Raw genomic sequence first — 17280 nt, forward strand, 5'->3', positions numbered from 1 at the left:
GACCGAATTATTTTATAAAATATGGCAGCCCTTCTTGAATTATATGAATACAGATATTTCGGCTATCCTAACAAGGGCTTTTATGTAATTGAGATTACGACCCTGGCTGGTCCAGGGCCCCTTGGGAGAGGAATCCCACACGAATACGCGTTTTATTACATTTGATGTTAACACATTCCGAGCATGTATCTCACTACCCAATTTCTATGTTATCCGCTGGTTTTTTTTTCTCTTTCTCTTATTTGAATAATGTGAGAGACTTAAATATACACTCTGGTTAGTTGTAGGTTAGATTAGTAGTTAGTTGAGTTTTGTTTTTTTCCTCGGTATTTTTCTTTTGTTAAATTTTGGTTATTATATATTTAAGATTTAATTGTATATCAATGTTTGTACTTGAGTTTTGTTTATTTTTGTAAACTTGTTAAAATGTTAAATTTTTAATAAAAGTATCTATATAAAAAAAAGAGAGTACAGGAGAATATAGATAGACTGGAGAGTTGGGCAGAGAAGTGGCAGATGCTGATGCATTTTGGCAAGTCTGATTCTGGACCGGATTATACAGTAAATGAAAGAGCCTTGGAAAACGTTCATGTGCAGAGAGATCTGGGAGTTCAGGGCTATTGTACCCTGAAGGTTGCTGCACAGGTGGATAGAGTGGTCAAGAAGGTATATGGTATGCTTGCCTTCATCAGACGGGGTATTGAGTATAAGAGCTGGCAGGTCATGTTAAAATTGTACATGACGTTGGTTCGGCCGCATTTAGAATATAGTGTACAGTTCTGGTCGCCACATTGCCAAAATGATGAGGACGCTTCGGAGACGGTGCAGAGAACGTTTACGAGGACGTTGCCTGGCAGTGGAAGGTGCTATTTATGAAGAGAGGTTGAGTAGGTTAGGTTTGTTTTCATTAAAAAAAAAGAGATTGAGGGGGAACCTGATTGCATGTAGAAAATCATGAAGGGTATAACAGGGTAGATAGAGATAAGCTTTTCTCCCAGGGTGAAGGATTCAATAACAAAAAGGTCACGCTTTCAAGATGAGAGGGAAATGTTTAAGGGGGATACATGCGGCAAGTACTTTGCACTGAGGGTGGTAGGTTCCTGGAACACGTTACCAGCAGAGGAAGTAAAGGCAGGCACGATAGATTCATTTAAAATGTGCCTGGTCAGATGCATGAATAGGTGAGGAGCAGAGGGATACAGATGCTTAGGAATTGGGCGACAAGTTTGGACAGTAGATTTGGATCGGCTCAGGCTTGGAGGGCCTGTTCCTGGACTGTAAATTTTCCTTGTCCTATCTTCCACTTTGGGACCCTCCAACCCCATAGCATTAACGTCAATTCCACCAGTTTCCTCATCTCCTCTCCACCACCGCATCCCAGATCCTACCCTCCAACTCAGCACCGCCCTCTTGAACTGTCCGATCTGTCTGCCTTCCTTCCCACCCATCCGCTCCACCCTCCACTCCGATGTATCACCATCACCTCCCCACTTGCATCTACCTATTACCTTCCCAACTACATTCCCCCTAGCCCCACACCCCCTCCCATTTCTGAGCCCCCTTCCCCTCCACCCCCACATTCCTGATGAAGGGCTTCAAAACATCGATTCTCCTGCTTGTTGGATGCTGCCTGACCTGCTGTGCTTTTCCAGGGTCACACTTTTCGACTTTGCTTTATTCCAGCCTTCTCCTGACCAGCCTTCCACACTATACCTTCTGGAAACTTGGAGGTCAATACTCCACTGTCCATACATTTATTGTACAATGACCCATTCATCTATTATCCTTGTGCTGACTGACCAATGATAACTCCCAGTTAAACAATACCTTGATTTTAAAACAATCCCGGTTTCCAAATCTCCCCTTGGTTTCATCCCATCATCAAAGATCTCCAATTCTACAATCTTCAGAGCCATTGTGTTCCTCTGATTATGAGGATTCTTGATCCTTATTGCTCCAGCACTGGCAGATATTCCTTGAACTACCTCAGTTCTGAAATTCCCCCTCTATTGCTCTCCTGTCTACATCTACCTCTGATCAATATTTTGATCCCCAACTCCAAATGCTTGACTTTGGAGTCTTTTTCTTAGTATCTATCCCGTAAATGACCTTGAGAGGTTTTATTCTGTCAAAAGCACACTATGTATCATCGTTGAGACTAAAGAGCGATTTGAAAACAAAAAATGAGAATCTTAAAAATCACAAGAATTTACTCAACTAGAAGTCAGCGTGGAAAGGGGCAATAGATTCTGATTGATGAATCCTCTCTCCAAGTGATCTTGCATCTAATAAATTTAACAAATTAACTACTGAATACAAACACTTTTGCAAAAGGTTTTCATTGACAGACATCTTTGTATCCTCTTTGGTCATAGGTGAGGTCACAGAGGACAAGAGAATAGCCAGTGCAGTTCCTTTGTGTAAGAAGGGTGGCAGGGATAATCCAGGAAATTACACATGTGGACCTCACATCAGTGGTCAGGAAATTATTGGAAAATTTTCTCAAGGACAAGATCTATAAGCACTTGTAAGCAAATGGACCTATTATTGATGGACAGCGTTGTTTTGAACAGGGGAAGTCATGCCTCACTAACTTGATTGAGTTTTTTGAGGAAGTGACGAAGATGAGTTATGAGGGAAAAACTGTTGATGTTGCCCACATGAACGTTAGTAAAGCCTTTGGCAAGGTTTCTCATGGCAAATTGGTACAAAAGGTGAAGTCATATGGTTCAGGGAAGAGCTAGCAAGATGGATACAGAACTGGCTTAGTCATAGGTGAGAGGACAGAGATTGAAGGATACTTTTCAGAATGGAGGGTTGTAACTAGTGATGTTCCACAAGGATCAGTGCTAGGACCTCTACTATTCATTCTGGATTAGTGGTGCTGGAAGAGCACAGTAGTTCAGGCAGCATCCGAGGAGCAGCAAAATCGACGTTTCAGGCAAAAGCCCTTCTACTGTTCTTGATTGACAGAAATGATTTGGAGGGAAACGTGGCTGGTCTAATTCGTAAGTTTGCGGACAATACAAAGATTGGTGGAGTTGTGGATAGTGAGCATTGTCAAGGATTCAGCTGGATATAGATCAGTTGGAGCCATGGGCAGAAAAATAGCAGATAAGGTTTAATCCTAACATGTTAAGTAATCCATTTTGGAAGGTGGAAATTACACAGTGAATGGCAAAACCCTTTGGACTTTTGATATGCAGAGAGATCTGGGTGTGTAGGTCCACAGATCACTGAAGGTAGCAATGCAGGCAGAGAAAGTAGTAAGAGAGGCCTATGGCTTGCTTGCCTTCATTGGAAGGCACTGAGTATACGGGTGGGCAAGTTATATTACAGCTTTATAAAAAACTTTAGATAGGCCACACTTGGAATATTGTATACAGTTCTGGTCATGACACTAGGATGTGGATGCTTTGGAGGGAGAACCTTAAAGGTTTGCCTGGTATGGGGGATTTTAGTTATGAGGAAGGGTTGGAAAGACTGGGTTTGTTTTCACTGGAATGCAGCAGGTTGAGGGGTGACCTGATAGAAGTTTAAAAGATTGTGAATGGCATGAATTGAGTGGAAAGGATGGGGGGCGTATTTTTGTGACACCGGGCCCTGTTAGCTCAGAAATGGCTTCTACAGTCAACAGAACCCCTGCCAGTCCTGTTTATGTGTCAGCCAGGACTCCTTGATTGGACTGGGTTAACAGACCCAGTCAGGAAATTCCTATTGAATGAGATCTACTTGGCTGACCTCATTCCAATCACTACATCCCTTCTCCTCCGAGTCATGGGACATCGGCCCTTTTTGTCCGGAGGCTTTTTTGCACCAGGATGCTACTAATGTGTATCAGACTGTAGCCCGTCTCTTCTGTCCAGAGCATCTCGGCCAAAATTAGTATTCTTCAGGGCAGTAGTGGTGTCATGGCTGCAATATCTGCCATGACACTTTCATCGTTAGAAGTTTCTTCAATGGGAGGCAGAGGGGGAGAACCCACGGGCTCTGACACCCTTGCCGGATGTTCTGATGGGCCTCATATGTTTTGCTACTACCCAGTTTAAGAGGTTGAAGCTTTCATCTGGTCCATGTGCTTGTCCAGGCCCCCTCTCCTACCCAAATTTGGTACCATGCGGCCATGCGACCACTAGCAGGGCTTTGTCATCTGTTACTATTACAAATTTACATCCATAAAAGCATTGGAGAAACTTTCTCACATCTAACCTTCCTTCTCGACCTGGGTGTATCTCTGTTCAGCATCAAATTCTGTGAAGTATATGCTAATCGGGAGTTCCTCTCCATTGAGCCATCTGTGAGCCAACACTACCCCAATACCATACAGTGAGGCATTGCATCTCTACACCACACCTCGCTTGGGATCGCAATTTTCCTAAGCCAATGATAGCTGTTTCTTCACTTCCCTAAAAGCTACATCTTGGTTAGGACAGCATTTAATAAGACTGATGCTTTTTCAATAGTGGATGTAGGGTGCCAGGATGGAGGCCAGGTTATGTATGAGTTTACATCATCATTCACCAGCCCAAGGCAAGACCTGAGCTCTGGTATAGACGGGGGAGCCAGGGCAACTTTGACTGCTCTCAATATCTTGTAATGTAACCCAGTCTTGTCGACTCTGCAGCCAACATAGGTCACTTGAGGCGCTTGGCACACACACATTTCCTTCCTAAGGCCTACCCCTGTCTTGGAGAAACATTTAAGCATTATGTCCAAGTTATCTCAAAGCTCTTTACTGGTCTTTCCAGTTATTAGCACATCATCCAAACAAATGGCAACCTGGGGTAGACCTTCTAAGATGTTCTCCATTGTCCACTGGTATAGGGTCTCGGCCTTGCTGAGATCTTATGCAAACTTACGGTTGGAGTCCAGTGCGAATTTTGGTAAAGACTGATTCCACAATTACTGGTATGGCCACGCCAGTATCAACCTCCATTCGAACAGGGTGACCATTTAACTAGACATTTATTTTGATTGGTTCAGATTTGAATTTGCCAAGTAATTTTATTTCCAAACCAGCAAGAGATGGACTTTCCAGGATGCGTACTCTCCTGATACCAGCCTGGTGGGACTCATTTTCTGTCTCAAGTCTGCTTAATGGCAGCAACCAAATGGCCTGCTGGTCCAGATCCCCGAGAAAATTTTTAACTGTTTGGCTGAGGCTTCCCTTTGCTTTGGGGTTTTGTTGTGGGCTGACCTAGAGCCCCTTTGTTTAGCTATATCCTGAGTGAGGCTCTGCAATGGTCTTCATTCAAGTGGCGTTCCCCAAGCTCAGTCGGTCTGGGCAGGGTGTCCACTTCCACTGGAGTACCCTGTAATGCCTAGGCTTCACTTGCCACATTTTGTAACGACAAAGCTAGCTGTAATACCCGTTTGAAGTCCAGTTGAGTTTCAACTAGTAGGTGCTTTTGCAGTCACATTATTAATCCCACATACCAAACTGTCTCTCAGCATTTCACTTAGGGTCAAACCAAAAATCATAAGCCTCTGCCAGTCACCTTCTCACCTCATCAAAAAATTCCAATATGGATTCCCTGATTCTTGAACTACTGAGTAAATCCGATAATGTCTCGGAATTAGTGGTGGCTTGCAGTCATAATTTTCCTCAGCTAAATTCATCATCTTTTGAAAGGTTTTAGTTTCTGTTGCCTCAGGGAAAATCAGACTCCTAACAACCAAGAAAGCTGCAGGTCCACAAGCTGTCACTGGAATTAACCTTGCTTTGCATCTGCTGCAATGTCACTTGTATGGAAAAAATAATGCATTATTTCCACACACTGGGCCCAGTCTTCAACAGCAGGATTGAACAAGTCAAGCTTCCCAAATAGCAGCAGGATGCTAGAGACACTTCCACCAGCACAAAGACAACTGATGCAAGCAAATCACTTCAGGAATATATTTTTTTTCTCATTGTCATTCAAATAACTCCTCGAAGGCCAGTAACCCATTACCAAGTCACCTTTAATTTACATGCGCATAGTACATTCCATAAAATCCAGCTAAATCAGAGCCAGTTCCAAAAGTGAACAGAAGCATTAACACTCCTATTTACAGTATATCTGTCAGCCACAATTCACTGAATGAACTGGGTTAACAGCCCCAATCAAGAAACTAGTTTCTATGAGATACACCTGGCTGACCTCATTCTAAATCATTCAAAAGAGAAAGAGTAAAAGCAAGCTCGCAGTTTGAAACAGTTGAGACATGGTGGACAAAACAACTTTTTTTATTACCAATTTAAAAATCAAATCAAAAAGTTAAATGGCAGTGATGTGATTCTTCAGTCAATGTAAAATTTGTACAAGTATTAACCAACTTCAAAATAATCATAAATTGCACTGATAATTTTCCATTTCAGTATCTTAAAAGAAGATGCTACCACAAATACTCTCTATAAAATATTTAAAATGGTTTGGGGAAGGACATTAGGCGAAAGTGAGGACTGCAGATGCTGGAGATTAGAGTCAAGATTAGAATGGTACTGGAAATGCACAGCAGGTCAGGCAGCATCCAAAGAGCAGGAAAAATCGATGTTTCGGGCAGGAGCCCTCCATCAGGAAAGAGGCTGGAAGCCTCACGTGTGGAGAGATAAATGGGAGAGGGTGGGGCTGGGGAGAAGGTAGCTGAGAGTGCAATTGGTGGATGGAGGAAGGAGTAAAGGTGATAGGTTGGAGAGGAGAGGTGGGACCAGAGAGGTGGGAAGGAAGATTGACAGGTGGGACAGGTCATGAGGATGGCGCTGAGCTAGAAGTTTGGAACTGGGGTAAGGTGGGGGAGGGGAAATTAGGAAACTGGTTAAGTCCACATTGATTCCCTGGGATTAAAGGGTTCCGAGGCAGAAGATGAGGCGTTCTTCCTCCAGGCATCAGACAGTGAGGGAGTAGCGTGGAGGAGGCCCAGGACCTGCATGTCCTCAGCAGAGTGGGGAGTTGAAATGTTCGGCACGGGGAGGGGGTTGATTGGTGCTGGTGTCCCAGAGATTTTCTCTGAAGTGCTCTGTGAGAAGGCATCCAATCTCCTCAACGTAAAGGAGACCCCATCGGGAGCAACAGATACAATAAATGACATTTGTGGAAGTGCAGGTGAAACTGTGATGGATATGGAAGGCTCCTTTGGGGCCATGGATGGAAGTGAGGGGGGAGGTGTGGGCGCAGGTTTTGCAATTCCTGCAGTGGCAGGAGAAGGTACCAAGAGGAGAGGGTGGGTTGTTGGGGGGCATGGATCTGACCAGGTAGTCAGAGGTGAAAAATGTGTTGCTGGAAAAGCACAGCAGGTCAGGCAGCATCCAAGGAGCAGGAGAATCGATGTTTCGGGCATAAGCCCTTCTTCAGGAATGAGGAAGATGTGCCAAGCAGGCCAAGATAAAAGGTAGGGAGGAGGGACGGGGGGAGGGGCTGCTCAACTGAACTGCTCAGCCTCCTCATGGGAGCATGAGGTGGCACCGATGCAATCATCAATGAAGCAGAGGAAAAGGTGGGGAGTGGTGCCGGTGTAACTATGGAAGATGGACTGTTCTACGTAGCCGACAAAGACAGGCATAGCTGGGTCATTGGCTATAAGTTCACTCAGTGATAGAATATCTATTGCACATCACTTAATTGTGCAATGATTGAAACAGCAATAAAATGGAGTCAGGTTAAGAACATAAAAGGATAATAATATTAAAAGTCAATTGTACATCAATTATCTCCGAAGGCTGCAATAGCATGCAACATTATTGTTGTTGCGCCTCATTATAAACGGACTCAAGGATCGCTACAGTAGAGAAAGTTTCAAATGAATTCAAAGGTTTTCATGGCCTCTGATGAATCACTAGACCTGCTAGGTCTTTTTTTATTTCTAATCATCATTTTGTCAGAAATGATTTTTTTTTCCCCAAATAAAGGCACGTTCTTTTCATTTTTTGCAAAATAAACTTTCACCTTCAATTCTCTGGTAAGTAGTAATTTTACATTTCTAATGATGGCAAAAAAATGTGAATTATCATGATACTTCTTGACATTGGTAACGGACAGCAGAGGCACTACTCTGCTTTGGATTCTATGGTTGTTCAAAACAAAAAATTTAAAATTTAGACTTGTGCAAGATGCCAGAATTGGAAGTGTGTGGACATCTCGGAGGGAGCTACGCCTGAAGAAGGTGACAGAGAAGGAAGAAAGCCTTTTTGAGAATTAATATAGCTCAAAAAGCACATCAGCAATGATGGGGGGGTGGGGGGGGTGGGGGGAGTTTTGGATAAGCTCAAACAGAGGTCTATATGGTCTTCCAAGTGCAACCACAAAACATCTGAAAGACCACATGAGTTCCCAAGAATTCAAAATGATGTGTCAGATGGTCCAAAATGATAAAAATATTTACTTACACTTCAAAAATAATTAATTGGTTATGAAGCACTTTAGAAAGTTCTGAGTGTGTGAAAGGCATTAAAAAATTCTAGTTGTTTTAAAAAACAAGTTCATGGGGTATAGGTGTTACTGACCAGGCCAGATTTGTTGCCCAGCCCTAACTGTCTATGAACTAACTAGATTCTGAGGCCACTTCAGAGGACAGCTAAGAGTCAGCCACATTGCTGTGGGTTTGGAATCCAAGGCCATAGGTAAGGATGGCAGATTTCCTTTCCTAAACGAAAGGAGTGAATCAGATTAAGTTTTAGAACAATTGTTTCATATTGAATTTAAAAGTATCAAAGTCCAATCAGTACAAAGAACTCATATAGGTTTCTGAGATAGCACAAACATTTCCCAAGGTGTTACTCATGGAGGATACAGAAATTAGGGAGTTATCAAAGAGGAGCAAGGAATATCACAGACCACAATATTCATGGATTGCCAAATTATACACAAAATTGTAAGAAAAATAAATAACATTACAACTGCCTGTTCTACACACATAGATATCTCTCTGCGATGAGAGGCAGCCCATTGCATGATAGCATAGACAAATTAATAGCTTCCCATTGATTACATCACTGAAGATACTGAATGAAAAGAAGAGCCCATTTAGGTGGGAAATAAATTGTTGACATCACATATGGATACCGTGATTAAGGTGGCATTTAGCATGCTCACCTTCATTGCCCAGACCTTTGAGTATAGGATTTAAAACATAGTTATAGGGAGGTTGCACAGGACATTGGTGAGACTTCTTCTGGAATACTGTCCAGTTCTGGTCTCTCGGTTTATAGAAAAGGTATTAAGCTGGAGAGGGTTCAGAAGAGATTTATCAGAATATTGCCAGGGATGGAGGGATTGAGTTATAAGGAAAGGCTGGGACTTTTTTCACAGGTCCATAGGACCTTACAGAGATTTATAAAACCATGAGAGGTGTAGATAAGGAGAGTGGCAGGGGTCTTTTCCTTAGGGTGAGGGATTTCAAGACTATGGGATATATCTTAAAGGTGGCAGGAGAAAGAGTTTAAAAAAGATGAGGCATATTTTTTTCAAAAAAACACAGATTGGTTCGTGTGGACTGACCTTCCAGAGCAAATGGTGAATTACAACTTTTAAAAGACATTTAGAGAAGTATATGAATAAATGTTTGGAGGGATTTGAGCAAAGTACAGGCAGGTGGAATTGGTTTAGTTTGGATTATAGTCAGCACGGACTGGTTACACTGAAGGATCTGTTTCCATGCCGTACGACTCTGTGTCTTTATGAAGAGTCCATTATCAGCAGGAATCGTTATGGCAGCATTACAATTGGTAATTGCAATGAACCAAATATAAAGACCTCAGCACCTACCAATAGAGCAAAAGATGATTTTAAAAATAGCTCATGATCCCAATATCTGTCATGGATAAAATTTTACTTATGGTGTCATAGACAGACTTCCCAAAGTGACTAAAACCATGACATCCATCAGTAGGCCATGCTCAACAAAAGTACTTTTTTTTTAGGATGTTAGAGATCGTGGTTGAAGGTAACATTATTGATTTTGTTAATTTGGACTGCAAAGTATCTGGTACAACACTACACGCAAGATTGTAGTAAATGCAGACAAAATGTAGCAACGAGGGTCGTCAATGAAATGATTTAACAAGTAGAATCAAAGGAGAGAGTCGGAATGCACTTAGCCACAAATAAATGTCAAGAATCAGAAAATGAGTGTAGAAGTGAAAATACAGGTTAAAAAAGTTGCACATTTTCAACTACAGTAAGATTAAAACAATTAACAGCCGATGAGGTGCAAAGGCAAAATGGAAAAGTGAAAGCCAAGATTAAGTAATACAAAAGGGAAGCCAAACAAACAGATGACTGCCAATCAATAAAATTCAGCATGGGACCAAGAAATTCAGCACATTAGTAACAGCAAAACAGACTGATTAAATGCACAGCAGCCTTAATACATGGCTAATGTAAGCTCAAATGGTCTGATACTTCCACTAACAGCAATATGTTGGATATGGGAAATATGACCTTAGCACGTGAAATTTACAGCCACAGATTTATTCCTTACTGCAACATCATGAGTGAAAGTAAGAAGGATGTGATGCATGATTTGATTTTATTTGACTTTATTTATGTGAAATGGTGCAAAGGGCTAACCCACCCTCACCTGGCAGCAAACATCAGGGCTAACTTTATTTACATTGCAAAAAACACCAAGGAAATTGATCTGATAGAGTAAGGTGCTTAACGAGATCCTTTGAAGCTATTAACAAAAGGTGGCCTCTGATAAACTTTCCACTTCGAATCGACATGAGATGATTATATGACATAAGGTTAGATTGACCCACCCTCCACATTAAAAACCTGGACTCACCTTCAGGTAGTTCCACAGTCCGAGCCCGCCTCAGAGAACGGGTCAGTCGGTTCAGCTGCTCCATCGCCCGTTCCATCATCTATGGCCACAACGGAGGACAGAGGACTGAGGACAGCGTGCAGGGCCGACCTCGGTCCCCCTCCTTCCTCCCGCCCCCTCCTACTTTCAGCAGCGAGGCCGCCAGCCAGCCGGCCGGCCGTCCGCGTGCTATCGCTCCTCGCCGGTCCACATCGCGCGACCACAGCTGGCTTCGCCCCCCTCCCGCGCCTCCCCCACCAAAGGGCAATCCGAATCCCCGGCCGTTAAACCGTCACCCTCTTCCAATCCACTTCCGGATGAGGGGCGCATCCAATTGGTCCGCCGGGAATACCGGAAGCGAGCCATGTAGCATCCTGGACGTTGTAGTCCCACCTCAGATTACATTGGGATGCCCGTCTGCCAGGACGGTATCACATGTTTTGATTTCATTTTTTGCTGCAGAGACTTGCGATTAAACAGACTTTCAAAGGACGTTTATAAATCCTATTTTTCCTTCATTGTAATGTATCCCAAGGCGCTTCATGAGAACATTAGTAAAATTGACACTGCAGCATAAGGAGATTTTAGGACAGGTGAGAAACAGCCTTGTTTGGAAGAAAAACTTGCGTTACGCGTCTTCCCTGACCTCGAGAGGTCTTCAAGCAATTTATAGTAATTATATTTTACAAAACAAATAATTGCCTGTTGTAATATGGAATTGCCAACAAGACCTAGCGTACTTATAGCAAGGTCTGAAATGTAATACAGATAATACAATAAATTCAAGTGATCTGTTTGAAGTGTTGAGTCAAAGAAGTGTGGCGCTGGAGAAGTACAGCTGACCAGGCAGCATCCGAGGTGCAGGAGAGTCGACGTTTCGACTATAAATCAGCCCTTCATCGGGGTTTATGCCCGAAACGTCGACCCTCCTGCTCCTCGGCTGCCTGACCGGCTGTGCTTTTGCAGCGCCACACTTTTTGACTCTCCAGCGTCTGCAGCTTTCAACGTTTATTGTTTGAAGTACTGTTGATCGGGAGGGAAACATCGGCCAGCAGGCCAGGGAGAACCCCTCTTCAAATAAAGGTGGGGGCTTGAGAGGCAGGTGGGTCTCCTTTAGAAAAAAAAATCTGATGAACGGTACGCCCAACAGTGCAGAACTTGCCCGTTACGGAATTGCAGTGTCAGTTGTGTTTTCTTCTATTCATTCACGAGGTGTGAGCATCTTTGGCAAACTAGCATTTATTCTGCCATCCCCAAATACCCTTGCAAACTCGAGGGTGGCTGGGAGTCAAAAGTAGATCCAGGCTGAGTGAGGTTGGCAGATTTCCTTTAGTGAACCAGATGGAATTTACAACATTAAATGATAACGTCAATAATGGCAACGATGGCGCTAGCTTTATATTCCAGATTTATAAATAGAATTTAAATTCCCATCAAAAGCCTCAGAAATTGAATCCTTTTCCCCATGGGATTAGCTTGGACCTCTGGATTACTTAGGTTAAAATGTATTTCTTTTTCTTTTTAGATTACTTACAGTGTGGAAACAGGCCCTTCGGCCCAACAAGTCCACACCGCCCCGCCAAAGCGCAACCCACCCATACCCCTACATTTACTCCTTACCTAACACTACGGGCAATTTACCATGGCCAATTCACCTGACCTGCACATCTTTGGACTGTGGGAGGAAACCGGAGCACCCGGAGGAAACCCACGCAGACACGGGGAGAATGTGCAAACTCCACACAGTCAGTCACCTGAGGCGGGTATTGAACCCGGGTCTCTAGCGCTGTGAGGCAGCAGTGCTAACCACTGTGCCACCGTGCCATATTACGTGTAGTAAAAGAAAAGGTTAATTAATTAACACTGAATATGCCAGTACAGGTGATGTGCTGCATTGGAAAGATGAGAGAATACAAACACATCAGGTAGGGGAAGTTGCTTGGTCACTAATCCTAGAAGCAGTCATGCTTCTCAGAATAGAACTTTCTGAATTGGTCGGTGGTCACAGACAGGAGAATATGACTGAGAAAAGCAGGAAAGGAGATCTAGAAGGCTGCAACCTTAGCAATTGTCAAACAAATTTGAAGATCTTTTAGCTTGTTTGGATGAGAGTTGGAGCTAGAGGGTGGATGAGCTGACTGACCATGACACTGATACAAGTAATTCAAGTGGGGGAACAGAGATCAAAGAACTGACAGTGCAGAACAATACAGTGATGGTAGTTGACACTTTACTGCTCCAAATGGGCAAGAGACCAGAAGGCTGTGTTGCTATATAGTGCAATTGTTCAGGACATTTGCTCAGAGATGTAAAGGAACTTATAGTTAGAGGATGGGGATTTGATCACCGGGATCCTTACAGGTAGCAGCAAAAGGCAAGTCAAAGGAGGAGTTCTGCATAGGTCAATATGAAATAGGTGCCAAATTCAGAAGCAATACTTGAAAATAATAATCTCTGGATTGTTACTCAAACAACTTTTTTTTTGTTGATCTTTCAGGGTGCAGACCATCAAGGTTTGAGAGAGGTAGCAGCTTCTGGAAGCGGAATACAATATTGTATTGGCACTCTGATAAGCATGCACAGAACCTTCCAGCAACCTTAGAAGGAATTTTGCTGAGTCATGTGAAAATTGGCATAAAACCAATAGGATTAGAGAAATGAAAACATGGTTTAAAGACTGTTCCAGTAGAAGTGGTTCTGGTTTGTGAAACAGTGGCTAGGGGTAAGTGGAATCTGTATTGTTGAGACAGTCTCAGCTTGAACCATGGAGGAGAAAGTGAGGACTGCAGATGCTGGAGTGCCAGAGTTGAAAAATGTGGTGCTGGAAAAACACAGCAGGCCAGGCAGCATCCGAGGAGCAGGTGAATTGACGTTTCGGGCATAAGCCCTTATTCCTGAAGAAGGGCTTATGCCCGAAACGTCGATTCTCCTGCTCCTCGGATGCTGCCTGGCCTGCTGTGTTTTTCCAGCACCACATTTTTCAACTCAGCTTGAACCATGGTGAGGCTCATGTTCTGCTGAGCTATCCAATTAGGAATTTGAGGAAGGTCTATTTGAGAAAATGTGATAAAGCAGAGAATACAGACAAAGGCAAGAATGGGATATAATAAATGGACCAGGACAGAAGCAATCATACAATCCAAAGTGAATCAGCAGATATGGATAGAGGTTAAAAGATAAAAAAAAAGGACAAAACTGAAGGCTGTATATCATTGCAGTTAGCTTTCAAAATCAACCAGATGAATTACAAAACAACAAATAAATATGATCGATTGGTATTTCACAGACATGACTGCAGAATGGGACCTAGATGTTGAAGGGTGTGCAACATGTAGGAAAGATAGGAAACTAGAAAAGGCAGAGGCATTACTCTGTTAACTAATAATGGTATTAATACAATAGAAAGGGATACCAAGCTCAGAATTACAGGGTATACAAGCAGTTTGGGTAGAAATTATAAATGCAATAAATCACTTGTTGAAATGCTATATGGGTTCCCTTACAATAACTACATATTCATACAGAGTGGTAAAGAAATATTAATGGGTCCTTGAGAGATGCGTATGACAGTAATCATGGGGGAATTTTAATCTACATGTAGACTGGAAAAATCAGATTGGCATAGTGCATAGAAATGCTTGAAAATATCCTTAGAACAGGAAGTTCTCGAGCCAACCAGGGAGCAGGTTATACTCTACCTGCTAATGTGCAACAAGATCAAATTAATTAATGAGCTCATTTAAGGCACCCCTATGTATAAAGAGTGGTATTTTAAACTTTAATAGAGAATGTTATGAGGGTGTGAAAGCAGAGCTAATTTTAAAAAGCTGGCAAATTAGGCCACAAGATGGACCATTAGAGTGGCAGATATTTAAAGGGCTATTTCAGGATGCACAATAGATAAAAATATTTGGGGAAGTCCCACAACCTGGTTAACTAAAAAACATATCAAGTTGAAAGCAAATAGCTCCACAAAAATAGGAAGAAGGTCATAAGATTAGACAATATTAAAAAAAGATTAATAAGGAGGGGAAAGTTAAATTACAAGAGAAAGCTATCTGTAAATAAGAAAATGATGGAAAGAGTATCTATAAATATTTCAAAAAGAAAAATATTAAAGTAACATTGGTGCTATGGAAAGCAAATTTGGCGATTAAAAATGAAGAAGGAGACATTAGACTAAATGAACACAAGTCTTTACTACAAAGGATACAAATAATGTCTCAAGAAGAGCTGCAAGTCAGGAAGAGAGAGAAAGGAAGGAATTAAAGATTGTTACAATCAAGAATGGTGTGGAACTGACCAAATTGTTGGAACTATGGTCTGTCAAGTCCCCAGGTTTTAAAATAAATAGTTGATATGTTGGTTTAATGTTCCCCAAATTCCAGATTGCAGTAAAGTTCCATTAAGTTGAAAGATAGCAAATTTAACTCCTTTTTCAAGAAAGGGACTGAGATAAAATGGGAAACAACAGATTAATTAGCTTAACATCTGTCATATGGAAAATGTTAGAAGCTATTATTAATTATGTTATTGCAGAACAGTTAGAAAAAAATCAACGTAATTAGTTAGGAGCAACATTGTTTGAGAAAATGATATATTTAAGCAATTTATTGGAGACCTTTGAAGAAATTATGCACTGTACCTAAAGGGGAACAGGTAGAAGTATGGTATTTGCACTTCCAGATGACATTTAATAATGTGCCACAACAAAGGTTATTTGCACCGAATAAAAGTCAGGAGTTAATGGTGTAGGGACTAACAAATTTCATAGATAGACGACTGGCTAGCTAACCAGAAATAAGGCATAAATGTGCCATTTTCTGGATGGCAATAATTAACAAATGCTGTACCATATATCTCAGCCTCTTAAAATTTCTATAAATTATTGAAGCAACCAAAGGTGTGGTTGCTAAATTGCTGGTAACAGAAAGACTCGTCAGAAAATAAATTCTGAAGAGGATAGAAGAAAACAATAACAGAATACAGACAGTTTAAGTGAGTGGGCAAAGATCTGGAAAATGGAATGTGAAATTTTCAATTTTGGCAGGAAGAATAAAAAAAGCATATTATCGAAATGGAAAGAGATTACAGAGCTGTGAGATACAGACAAATCAGAGTATCGTAGTACATGAATCACATGTACTGGTTAGTATCAAGTACAGAACCCAATTCAGAAAATTAATAGGATGTTATTTATATTACCTAATATGAATTGAATACAAAGGTAAGAAGTCTATACTTCAATTATATGACATTGGTGAGACCACACCTGGAGTACTGTATATAGTATTGCCTTCGTTACTTAAGTATGGTGTAAATACACTAGAAGCAGTTCAGAGAAGGTTTAATACACTAATGCCTGAATGGGTGGGTTGTCTTTCTGTGGAAAAAGTTTAGACAGGGAGGCTTGTGCCTGATGGAACTTAGAAGAATAAGAGGAAAATTGTTTGAAATGTAAAATTTTGAACGGTTCTGAGAGATTAGATGGGAAAATCTAGAACTAAAGATCATTGTTTAAAAATAAAGACTTGCTATTTATGACTGAAATTAGAAATACTCTTCTCAGTCATGAATCTTTAGAAATCTTCTTCAAGCAGTCCTTGAATAATTTAAGGCAGAGGTTGATAAGTTCTTGATAAGAAAGTGAAATGCTTTTTGAGGTATGCAGGTATAAGATGTTTAGATCAGCCATGATCATATTGAATGGCAGCACCGGCCCAAGGGGTAAAGTGGCTTATTCCTGCTTCTAATTCATATGAGCAAGTACACTGAATATTTCAAAATATGTTTGGGAGTTGTAAAAATATGCAATTTGATGCGCTGGTTTTGTTCAATGGGACCATACCATATAGATTTGGAAGTATAGTATTACATCTCACCCTGGAGAAACATTATACAGATAGAGTCATAGAGATATATAGCACAGAAAGAGATCTTTCAGTCCAACTTGTCCATGCTGACCAGATATCCAAGATAAATCTAGTTCCATTTGCCAGCATTTGGCCCATACCCCTCTCAACCCTTATGATACATCTACTCATCCAGATGCCTTTTAAATGTTGTCATTGTACCAGCTTCCACCACTTCCTCTGGCAGCTCCTTCAATACATGAACCACCTCTGCATGAAAAGGTTGTCCCTCAGGTTCCTTTTAAATCTTTCCCCTTTCACCTTAGACCTATACCCTCTAGTTTTAGACTCCCCCAATCCAGGGAAAAGACTTTATCTGTTTACCCTATTCATGCCCCTCATGATTTTATAAGCCTGTATAAGGTCACTCCTCAGCCTCCAATGCTCCAGGGAAAATAGCCTCAGCCTCTTCAGCATCTCCCTATAACTCAAACCCTCCAACCCTGATAACATCCTTGTAAATCTTTTCTCTTCCCTTTCAAGTTTCACAACATCCTTCCTATGGCATGGAGACCAGAACTGCAAGCAGTATTCTAAAAGTGGCCTAACCAATGTCCTGTACAACTACAACATGACCTCTCAACTCCTC

The sequence above is a fragment of the Chiloscyllium plagiosum genome, chromosome 3, assembly GCF_004010195.1.
Source record: "Chiloscyllium plagiosum isolate BGI_BamShark_2017 chromosome 3, ASM401019v2, whole genome shotgun sequence".
Taxonomy (NCBI): Eukaryota; Metazoa; Chordata; class Chondrichthyes; order Orectolobiformes; family Hemiscylliidae; genus Chiloscyllium; species Chiloscyllium plagiosum.